At 39.4% G+C, this 11,775-nt stretch overlaps 1 protein-coding gene across 6 annotated transcripts in view; it reads left to right on the top strand.

Moving 5' to 3' along the window:
- The first annotated feature begins 7,097 nt into the window (after positions 1 to 7,097).
- Positions 7,098 to 11,775, top strand: part of MEF2A (myocyte enhancer factor 2A) — a 75,294-nt gene continuing 70,616 nt past the window's right edge. For 3 of the 6 annotated variants that reach the window (XM_017736627.1, XM_017736638.1, XM_017736618.1), the window contains exon 1: positions 7,102 to 7,150. The gene's annotated coding sequence lies outside the window, so the exon portion shown is untranslated. Of the gene's footprint in view, positions 7,151 to 11,775 lie in introns of all 6 variants that reach the window. The other 3 variants (XM_017736643.1, XM_017736633.1, XM_017736647.1) reach the window with 2 other exon arrangements.

Here is an 11,775-nt window from a genome sequence, read left to right as displayed (position 1 = left end):
CCCGCCGGCCCCATCCCGCTCTGAGAGAGCGGAGCGGGGGGAGCCGGTGGGGGCCCGGGCTGGGCGAGTTCCCGGGGCCTCCCCAGAACTTCCTGCGGGAGGAGATGGACATTTATGGGCCAGGCCGGCAGATCTGCCCCGGGGACCGGGCGGGAGGGGGCGAAGGAGGGTGGGGTACGCGGCCCTGGAGCGCCCGGGGTGCGGGGAAAGGACCCTTTGTGCTGGGTGTCGTTGGGGAAGGCGACATCGCAGCGAACAACGAACCAACAGGAAAAGCCTCCCCAGGAGCCTGTCCGTGGAATGCGCCGGCGGGAGCGGCCGGGGGTCGGGCAGGGGGAGGTGGGAATGGCTCAAGGAGTTGTGCGCCGCAGGAAGGTGTGCTGGGAATGGCAGGGGAGAGCTGCTCCTGATGTGTGAACCGGAGGGTGTTTTGTCCAGAGGGAGAAGGCTGAAGGTACAGCGGGGTTGTGCTGCCAGCAGGATTTTGTGTTAAGCGGCAGAAGTCATGAGGAAAAAAGACTGCTTCGTTTGTGGCTGGAAAGACTTAATTTTTTTAAGTTTATGGAGCTGTATTTTGCAATAAATCTTTTACCTGCTTTTGAGATGCTAAGCGGCAAGGAGAGTGGAATTGTTCAGAAAAACTGACCATAGTGCCTTGTTTGACAGGTGATTAATTTCAGAGTTGAGAAACTGGAGTTTCGTGGAGGAAAAAAAGGATAATTTAGGAAGAGGGGTTTTTTTATTGTTTAGTGTAAAAACATTGTGTCCCATACACATACATACATACAACGACTAAATTTATTATGAGCAGTGGGGGAAAGGGGTTCTGGGAAGTACAAAGGAGGAAGGAAAAGGAATAATTTGTAAACAGTAGTAAGGAAAAAAAGTGGTTTGGTATGGAATTGGTAATGTAGATGTATTTATTTTAAACCTTTTTCACAGTCTGGGAAATTTTTATATAGTGTGAGGAAGGCTATGAGCTTTCAAGCTTAATTATGTGAACTGTCTATACACAATTGTTCCTTATGCAAGTTGTTTTTTTTTTTTTTTCTTTTAGGAACTAGCCAGCTATATTTTGTTAGATAATTCTGGTGTCTTCTTATTGCTATCTAGTATTTAAATAACCCGTGCAAAAGATGTCAGGGCAACATTCCTGTCGTCTATTCTGTCCATATTTAAAATAATTTAAAATGCCTTTTGCATGTAAGACTGTAATATTTAGGGTTTTTTCCTCCTATCTCACAAGTGATTTGCATTTGGGGGAGAAGTGTGAAGTTCCTCATTTAAACTATTTTTTTTTTCATTGAGGTGCTAGAATATGTGCAAAATGACATATTACTCAATTACATAATTTAGAAGGATTATAATAAATTCCAGTAAAGAATATAATGTCGGTGCTTTTGTTCACTAAAGGGTATCATTATTAAATGATATTTTAAAATTCTATACTTGTTAAGCCAGCAGATCAAAAATAAGAGAATGGAACAAACTGTCATAATATTAAGGGATTATAATGGTGCTGGGCAGCTGCAGATGAGCCTTTTTTGACTGAGGGCATTCAGTTTGGAATTTCATAAAGAAAATAACCCAGTGCCCTGGTCAGTTATTTTTCTCCTTCATAATTCTTTCCTACATCTGTAGTTGACGTGGTCCACCAGTAGTAGCAGAGGAGGATCATCGGTAAGTGGGAAGAATCCCTCAATGTCAGGGACAGGCTCTACCTCGGGACAGCTTTAGTGTACATGAAACTCTTTCTCTCTGCCCCTGGAGTTCATCTAAATCAGTTTTAACATTCCAGCATTTCTGATTTATTTGTGAGCAGACATTTACAGATGATGGTGGAAATGCATCAGCTTTAGCTTGCTGTTTGCTTGTCTGGCTCCATTTTTTCAGTGTGTGTTTAAAATGATGTGGTCACTGCTCCCCTCTGAGTGAGTGGGCCCATGGAATGCTTTGCATATGTGCAGACCCCTGGATTTAGATCCCTATAATACAACATGAGTTTCTTTCTCTGTGAAACCATAGACGGAGAAGAAAGTGAACATTGAATTTTATGAAGTTAGAGAAGTTGAGTCATGTTGGACTAGCACGATGAGGAGGACATGGCTGAATTCAAACTGGAAATAATTCTGGAGAGTAAAATGGCTTATTATGGTAGAAGACTCATCTTATTTAGAAACCTTTGAGCTGAAGTGTGTGTGGTTCACCTTAAACTGGTTAATGTGGGCAGCAGAGATTTTATGGGTTTATTTTAGAATGTTGGCCAAGTTTCTCAGATAACTCGTTGATGTCATTCTGTGTATTCTGGGCCCAAGTACTGCTTCAGAGGGCCTGGAGGCACCACTCTGCTTTGTGAACAATGCCGTGCTACCTTGCCTGCCTCAGCCATGCCCTCCTAACAAAACACAGCTGATGAATTCTCCAACAGTACTGAAAGTAGTGTAGTCTAATGCTGTGTAATGAGCAAACCTGTATTAGTTTGGCAGCTTTTTTTCCTAAATAAAGAATATCTTGAATTAGAAATAACTGTGGTTTGTTGTGCCTTGCTTGATAGAGGTCTGTGGGGTTTAGTTGAATTTTTAAAAGTATATGTTTTCTAAAAATTACCATTAGCACATTTTACTTGCCTCACCAAATTCTTAATTTTTTATTTTTAAAGGATTGACTATTCTGTGTAAAACTTGTGCTTTGGACCTCCTCAGTCCTGTCAGCAGCCTGGTAATGTGTGCAAAGCACTGGGATCTGCTTTTCCTTCTCATTGCAACAAATCTTCCTTTGAATTAATTGGAACATCATGTGGCAACATATGTGCTTCTTAATGCACAAATCACTTTAAGGTTTCACATTTATTACGTTGGAAAGACATTATTTCACATGTGTAATAATGTGTTCTTCAATGGATCAAATGGAACAAAAGTCAAAATCTCTGTCTGTGATAATGTGGGTGAATTTGGTGCTTTGTGTTCAGATTTGATTCCTTCAGCTCTGGTGAAGTAACCAGGGAAAATAAATACAGCCCTCCCTTTTTTCTTGTGTGCCTTCCTGTGCCCTGAAAGGCCCATGCAGGGATTACCTGAATGGACTTGTCACTGTTACTGAGGTGGTGCCAATGTGCAGTTAGTTTAACTCTTGCTCCTGTCAGTGAAATAAATAAAGACTTTGAAGGTGTGTAATGCTTTGTAGTTTTAATTTAAGTGTCTGAAATGTATACTTAGAATCAATCCCCTTGGTTTAAGGTGCTGTCAGGTCTGAAATAAGTAAAGGTAGCTGGTTTTTCCCCTGGATGTTTGCAAGGTGATTTGGGTGTCTTAGGAAGTTTGTGAGATGACACAAGACATTCTTTCACTTCCCCCCTCCCCCAAATTAGCTTTGTTGACCTTCCAGTAAAAAAATTAGAGGAATTTTTTTGAACAGCTGATCAAAATACATTTTAGGTCATTGATGCAATATCCAGTGTAACAGAACAAAATAGTATTACTGAGAGTTCAAACCAGCCTTCAGCTGTGTAGTATGACAGCTACCCTCCCCCCCAGCATGTGTTCTGTGGTAGAGCACCAGATAATAAATAATGAGCTTGTAGTCTGCAGTAATATCTGTTGCCTTATTTATTTGAAAGTCAGCATCTGATCTAGATTGCTACCTCTGACCACTCCCCTCATATGGTGCATTCTTACCTTAACACTTGATCTTTCAAGTTACTGCTTAGGGAGTAGAAAAGAAGACATTTTTCCTCCATATTAAGGGACTAATTTTTTTTTTTAATCAACTGTATTGGTTTGGTTTCTGTTTAATGGTTCTGCAAGAGTTTTTCTAGATTTCTTTATATTTAATGTATAACTTTCTTTAGGAACATAAACTCCTGTGCTGTATACTCTCATTTCCATTTGACACCAAAGAGGAACTAGTATCTTGCAAGACCACTCTGTTCCTGATTTCACCCCTGTGTCTCCACGACAGTCACCTAGTTGGTATATTTTAAATTATGTGTGTGATATATATATATCTTTCTCATTCTCTTTTATTCTTAATCCAAGTCTACAGTGAAGAATTAGGAAGTAATTTTATTAGAATAAGGCAGGCTAAATTTTGTGACCAGTCTTTTTCAAAATTTCAGTGCAGGGGAATACAGAACCTTTTCTATGGAGAGCACTCTGCTTTTTGTTCCCTGTGTGTTGTAGCAGTACAAGTGTGCCTCTGTGATCAGAAGAAAATACATTGCTCTTAATAAGAGTGTGATTAATTGAATTATTTTTCAGGGAATTAACTACTTTATATTCAAAATGTTAGTGATGCTTAATTAGCTAGGTCTTCCAGTTATATTTGTCTCTGTCCCTGGAGAGCTTTTGAATTCTGGCAAAGTCCTTATGGGCCAACCTGGAAACTTGAAAACAGGTTTTGTATTGCTTTGTGATTTCACTAGGAGTTGCTGAGAATTGTTGCATGCCTATTTTAAGTATAGTAAGATAAAAAGTAGGTGCTAGGAATTACCAGCCAAGCAGAGTTGTGGAAAGGTGCTTGCTCTAAGTGTCTGTGTACCAGGCACTGATGACAAAGCATCTTTTACTTTTTTTCTAATCAAGAGCTAATTGACTCGGAGAAAAATGTGTCATGGTCAGAGATCACCTAAGAGTGGGAGTGTAGAATGGATAGGCTTGTGCTCCTGATGCTTTTATGATGGTAGCAGAGGAGAAGAAGGATTTCTTTGGCATTTATTTCAAATCTTTGAGTGTTTGTGTAACTCAGTTTCATTTAAAAACCAGATTGCTTCTGACCCTGTAATTTAGGATTTCATGGACTGGACTGGTGTTATTTTTATTGTTTGAAAGCTGACCATAGACCTGTGAGAATATGTAAGGCAGATGTGTCATCTGTTACCTGTAGTAACACTTTCAGGCTGTGGTCAGGATCAGTGTTAAGTTTTGTAGCAATATACACAAACCTGATCTTTTCATTGTCTGTGATCACTTAGTGTTTGGAAGGTCAAGGGGGTTAAATTATTAAACTTTTAGCTATATAGTTGTATAAGCATGTCTGTAAATGAGCTGTGCTGTGGCTGTGCTGTTACACGTTTGTTTCTTGAAGATTGTGGCATACAGGGTTGAGAAATTGAATTCAGAGGAGATTATTTTACTGTCCCTTATGATATGGAAGAATTACAAATCATTGTAAGAGAAGAGAGTAAGAAAGAGGTTGAACCTTCAGAGCCTCAGATATACACGTCCTAAAGATGAGGGGTCATAAAGGGCACAACAGACTTGCCTTGGCAGTGTTCATTAAAGAAACTTTGAAAGGTGTTAGGATAATGTGACTTTACCCCCTGTATTACACAAAATCTGCAATAATTGAATCCAAGAGCTGAGAAAAAAGTTGAAATGGTTTTTTTCCCCTCAGATACCAAAAAAAGCGACAGTGTTTTTAAGCGGGCATCTTTCTCCAGATGTTTTGATTTGTATTTAATTGACCATCATGTGGAAAACTTGTACGGTATAGCTCAGAAGCATGGTGTGACATTATCAGCATCGGGGACATCTTGGTTTTGGTATCATTCTTTCACAGCAACTGTCTCTTCCTGATATGACTGCATGCATCCTGTTTTAAAAGCTGTAAGCTGACAAGAATGACTGCTAATAATTCGGTGTATAGAGCAATTAATAACTGTTGCTTCTTCAGTGTGAGCTTTCAAAGCAATGAGTCTTCTGAGAGTGTTTGAGAAAAGGGGGTGTTCCATCATCATTGTTCTTTTACTATCTTGTCAGGCACTGAGGGTAATAAACTGAATTTTTCAGAATTTTTATTTTTCCTTGAAGCTGTTAAAATTGTTGTGTAATAGTATGAGGTTTTAATTAAGTCAGGTGTTTTAAATTCATATTCAGAATTCCCTTGGTTTCAGGATAAAAGAGGGGAAAGTCAAAGGTACAGCACAAGATAATTTGTTTCACTTGATGCCTACAAAAAGGAAAAGTACTTTCTGTTAAAATTTCTGAGCCTATAGGCTGTCAAATGATGTTTGTTAGTTTAATAATACACATATTTACTTGTATAGTTGGCTTCAGGGATTTGAAGCTTTTGAGTGCAGAAGAAGGATTTCCTCCGAGAGACTTCCTTAATATCCTCCTGTGTTTCTTTTGAGTGTTGGGGTTTTATATGTTTTGTCTTCTTGCTGTTCTTATCTTTGGTCATAACATTCCAAATGGTGGTGTCTTAACTTTTTGTCACTGAAACGCATGTGAAGATCTTTGCTTTGAGAGATGTTGGGCTATGAAAAAAGTGCCAACAGTAAAAGTACTAATGGTTTCCATTAGGAAGCACTAAATTAGAACTCTTCCTTCAGGGGAAGGAGACAAAATCGTGGACGGCTGAAGAGAGATTTGGTCAGCAGATGGAAGCAAGAATTTACTGATTATTTTAGATACATAATATGGGTGTATTTGCAGAAGTTGTAATTATTAACACAAATGCCCTGAAAATTCCTGAGGAGTATGTAGGGATTTGGATGTCATAGAACAATACTGAGTTTTAACTAGGTGCTTGTTGTTTTCTTTGTCACAGTTATGAAAACTGCTAACCTGAATAGCTGTCAAAAAAGTAATGGGAAACGATCAATCAAATCAACTGAAATTTAACAAGTATTTTATTTTAGCAAACCTGTATTACAGAATCGTGCAGAAAGCACTTGTTCTCAGCGAAGGACAAGGAAATTTAGGAAGACCCCCCCCAGGCTTTGTCAGGGTTTAATATGAGATGAAATTCGAGAGAAGGGCAGAAACAGCAAGAGTTATCACAAGATAATGGTTAAATTATTTTTTCCGTAAAAAAAGGAAAAAAGCTAATGGTCAGTGTTTCTATTTATTACTGCTAATTCCGTATATAAGAGAAACTAGTAAAATGTGGTGTTCAAATGATTGGAAGTTCTGGATTTGAAAACGTAATTTTCGTGAATATTGGAGTCATTTAGGTGCCATATGCAAAATAGGAGGAAAGTACGTTAAAAGTCTAATGGTTTGTTCAGGAGGTGAAACAGGGTTATGGGAGAGTTGAAAATTTCAACTGCTGTTGCTGTCATGGCATTTTGATGCTCCTAGTGACTCCTGGTTCAATTTTTTCCTAGGCTTATCTACAGAGGAGACTTGGATTCCCAGTGGGATGAAATGTATGTAACCTGATACCCCACAGTTACCAAGCTGCTTTGCAGTAAATCTTCCTGCAGATACCCTCAGCCTGCCCTCGCTGGGAGGCGGCTCTTGTTCCCTGGGTTGCAGTCTCTTGTGCCTCTATTTGTAGAGTCCCCTTGTGTTTTTGCTGAGGAGTTGGACTCCTGTCCTGTCAAGTTAAGCCTAGTGGTGACATCCTTGTTTTTATAGCTCTCTCCTGACGGTGCCCTGGAATTAGTCCGTGCACCCTGTTGTTGTACACACCTATTTACAACTAGTGTGTTAGCAGAAGGTGCTTATATAAAACTTGCACCAGACTCTACCAGGAAGTGACAGAGTCATTCCCTTGAGAGGCTGCGATGGGAGAGGGGATCGAAAGGTTCCGACTACGAAGAGACTCAAGTGAAAACTGCTTTTTTTTTAAAAGCTGAGGAAGGGACTTGCCCCGAGCGAGGAGGTTGTGATCCGAGCCCAGATCCCCCGTGCAGCCCCGTTCGGAGCCCCCGCAGCTCCCTCTGGTGATCCCGGCGTGCCGTGCAGCACTGGGGGCTTGGCTGAGCCTCGAATGAGCGAAACCATTTCCAGGTCTGGCCGCAGGACTGAAGAAACACTGCAGAACAAGCCGAGGCTGCAGCCAGCCTGGTGTTACTCTTGGGTGCTACTGGGGTTTGCTGCCTTTTTCTTTTATTCTTTTCACCATCTAATTTTTGTCTTGGAGGAGATGGAAGTCATTAAAGGATCTGTAGACTGTCCTGTTAACACTGGCTCTAGGCAAGCATAACCAGTGTGATTGCATGAGATAAAAGGATTCCAGTTCAATGCCTGGGTTGCTGAGGAGCAAGTGAAACATGGTATGGGCAAGAGGGAAGAACAAAGACAGTGTGTATGTGAAAATTTTTATTCTGTAGCCCATTTTATTTATGATATTAAAGTATGGGTTGGAGAAATGGTGGAAGTAAATTTAAAAATAGTCTGAACAGTAATAGTAAAGAAGTGGTTTTGCAAGTAATAAAACCTGGAGAATTTCCATTTCCCTTATTTTTTGACTCTTCTGTTATTCCCTGATCTTTTAGAGTATCTCCTCTTTACAGTGTATTTCTCTTCAGTTCTCCAAGTATCTTAAACGCTCTACCAGCTATGGCCAGGCTGAGCACAGGTGCCTGCTGAGCATCTGAGCATCCCACAGGACCTGCTGCCTCTGGTCACTGCAGCGCACTGCTCTGCCCAGGGGTTCTCTGCAACTGCCAGGTCAAAATTTCTGCAGCACGTCTAGAAAATCTCAAAAAAAATTGATATATTTGCTATGGCACGTGGTTGAAACTGGCCAATATAATCAGAAGGTGTTAATGAGGGAGAATAGACTGTGGTCAAGTAAACCTCATTTTATTAAAAAAGTAAGTTTAGAAACCTGTGGGAATAGACAGTTCTGTCTTCAGGATTTTAATGCCATCATTGATAATGCTCTAATCTAATAGCAGCAAATTCTTATTTTCTTAAGTGTTTTTATTTAATTTTATTAAAATAAAACTTAAAGTTAGGGTGATTTAAAACTCTGCATTGTTTCCTAATTTGCTTTGCTTTTAATGTATTTGATTTGATCTAAATGTCATGTTAGGCTGGAATTCATTCATTCACCAAAATAAATATATCTTCATTTTGATGAGGCCTGTTTGTAAGTGTATGGGAAGATAGTTGGAATTTCTTCCTTGTGTTGTTTTTAAGATATATTAATAAATTTATTTAAAGCCCCCTCCTCACCTCCTCCCCCATGTGACGCTCATATTGGTGCATTATGCAGTATTTTCTGGATCCAGTGTTTTTAATCATGTTTTTTTAAGGGCTGAATTGTTCTGTAATAAAACCTACGACAATAATGCTGGGCACTGGCTGAGTAGTTCTCAGAAGTTTTTACCTGTTTTTCAATCATTCAGTGCTTTAATGAAATGTTAATGAGAAGACAATCTGATAAACTTCTTGAAAACTTTCTGTGCAACAAACTCATAGTTGAGGATTTTCCTTCAGATCCCTTTTTTTTAAGGCACCTAAGTTGGTTTCTGTAGCTGTCTTGCATGCATGTAGATAATGCCTGCAAGCAAGCCACAAAGATTTTGGTGTGTTGTTTTTCTAAGGCTTGAATGACTAATTTTCTGAAGGTTTAAGAGACAACAGCCTTTCATGTGAAGTTCCTTTTGTGCTTGTTACAATTGTTAGAAGCAGGAGAAAGTAAGCACAGACTAAAATTCAGAGTTGCTATCTGACAAGGAATCCTCCAGGCTTCTTATCTGGAAGAGTTGAGATCATAATTCTTGCTTCTGTCTTACCTATGCTTCTCTGCTTTTAATTCTTCATGGTCTCTTCTGCTTAGTCTTAGTGGCTTATAAGATTTTTCAGTGGCATAATTAGCTTATCTTAAAATAGTCTGATCTGGTGGTAGTATTGGGACAGTCATGGGACAGCCAGCCCAGTCCCTGGGTTTCATGCAGTGAACCACAGAGATGTGTCAGTGTTTGGGCCACTGAGCAGGAAGGGAGGAGTACATGAAAATATTTTGAAGATATGAGCGGACCTTGAACATGAATGATTCAGCTCACCTGTACTAGGATTTACAGATGTTTTCCTTCAGGAATTTGACAACAGCCAGATAAAGTAACTAGAAAGCAGCTTCTCCTTGGTTTCAACCAAGATAGAAGTGGAATGGACACAAAAAATTCAGTTCCAAGGGTGTTCCTTTCCTTGGGTTGTTTTTTATATTTGTAGCTTTAGTGTGTCTGGCTCTGTTAATCAACCCTTATGCTTCAGAGAGAGAGTCAGCCTCATCTTACCTCATACACCTTGTTTCAAACTTACCAGTGTTTCAGGTCTGAGACCTTTAAACCTTGAAGTGTCTGACCATTATTGTTTATACTTCCTTGAAACTATATATCTGGATTTCATAATTTCTATAATTGTCTTGTCTTCTTTGTCCATTTCCATCTCTTTACACAAATACAAATTTGGACAGGGGCACAGTTGCATGTATTAATGAAGGTTGTTGTAGGTACACCAGTTCTGAGGGGTAAACTGCATTTAAAATGCCTTTCTTGGAAAAGCTGCTGCTGCAGTTGCTATTGTAGTTGCTACAATCTTGAACAAAGGATTAGAATACTTTTTGTTTCTTGTTACTGTGCAGGGAAAGGAGCTTCATATACATTACATTCGGGATGTTGCTTGTGATGTGATTTATTCTGTATTTTCTGAAAGATGTCCTGTTGTTTGGATTTTTGTAGAAGAGTACTTTTTCTGAAATTCATAAACCCTAAAGTTAACATGCTGTTACCATGCTTTTTTTGTTGATTAAAAATGGATTTCAGCATTTAGTTTACAACTCACTGCTGAAATAGTGGCTCATGCTGGGGCACTCCAATACTGGCTGCTCTTGACTTTGAGGAGAAAATGTAGTTCTGTTATTTCAGTGTGTAAAATGCTTTTTAGGGAAAGTTTGTTCTCTTTTTGAATTGATAATTTTTCATTCTGGAGTCCAGTGAAACTTCTACATTTATTCCTTTAGGTTCTGTATTTTCATCTCTCAAACCCTGCAAAAAAATCTTAGATGCTTTTGTTTCAGAGCATTTGGGTGTGCAGACCTTCATTGCAAAACTAATTTGTACTCTGCAAGATGTAGTTAAAACTAAATTCTCCTGGTAATGTTTGAGCTCTGCTTCCAGGTGGATTTTATGTACTACCTCCATGCAGAAAGCGAGAAAAGGAATTTTAACTATACATTAATGTCTTGCATATGCTGCAAGATTCCTTGAGCTTTTCCGGGAAATGGCTGTGGCCAGGCAAGTCCTATGTGTAGTTTAATGTTTAACTTTGGTTTTATTCTGCTGGTATTGTTGGTGCTGTTACATGGTGCATGCAGATAGAGTTGCACTGTAACTGAGGCTCGGAGGGGGAACTTGCCTGTCTTCCTTCTAAAGCTGTAGATCCCAAAAGCTTGATCAAGGCTTGATTTTAGTATGGTGCAGTTTGTTACTAAAAATTTATTCTGGTGAAACTTCCTAGGCTACTTTATCTAAAGTCAGCTTTCAGTGGGATTTAGGACATTCCTTGTAATGCTTGGTTCTTTGTGTTGTGTGTGTGGAGTTGTGGTTTTTTTTTCTTTTCTTTTTTTCCTGGTTTCTCCCACATTCATTAACTATGCTTACAATGAGTTTTCAGTGAATTAGTGTCAATGTTCCAGTGAAATCCTTGGCTGTACTGATGATGTAAGTGGTGGAGATCTTATTCGGGAATTCTTTCTACTGTCTCCTTGTGTCTGTGTTAGACCTATTTAGATGAAAATGCTGTAGGCCAAAGGCAATGCCTGTGTGCTTGTTCCCTGCTCTATTAATGTTTATGTCTTTGAGGTATTAGTAGAGAGATTATTAGGAGGGGAAGTCTAGCACAGAAAAGCTTCCTGTGGATGACTTGCAGTAGTGGTGAATTCTGACAGGGTTCCCATGGTAGTGAATGTGTTTTCTTTAGTACACATTACTCAGATCTTGCTATTGTCTTCTTTATAATACAGCGTGATGGCTGTATTATTGTCAATACACAAGTTGCCTTAGCAAAACCTTTTGAATCACTGTAAAAAAATACGTGA

Source organism: Corvus brachyrhynchos, unplaced genomic scaffold, assembly GCF_000691975.1.
Source record: "Corvus brachyrhynchos isolate BGI_N302 unplaced genomic scaffold, ASM69197v1 scaffold200, whole genome shotgun sequence".
Classification (NCBI taxonomy): Eukaryota; Metazoa; Chordata; class Aves; order Passeriformes; family Corvidae; genus Corvus; species Corvus brachyrhynchos.
The sequence above is the reverse complement of the archived record's forward strand: the minus strand, read 5'-3'. Positions and strand labels throughout refer to the sequence as shown.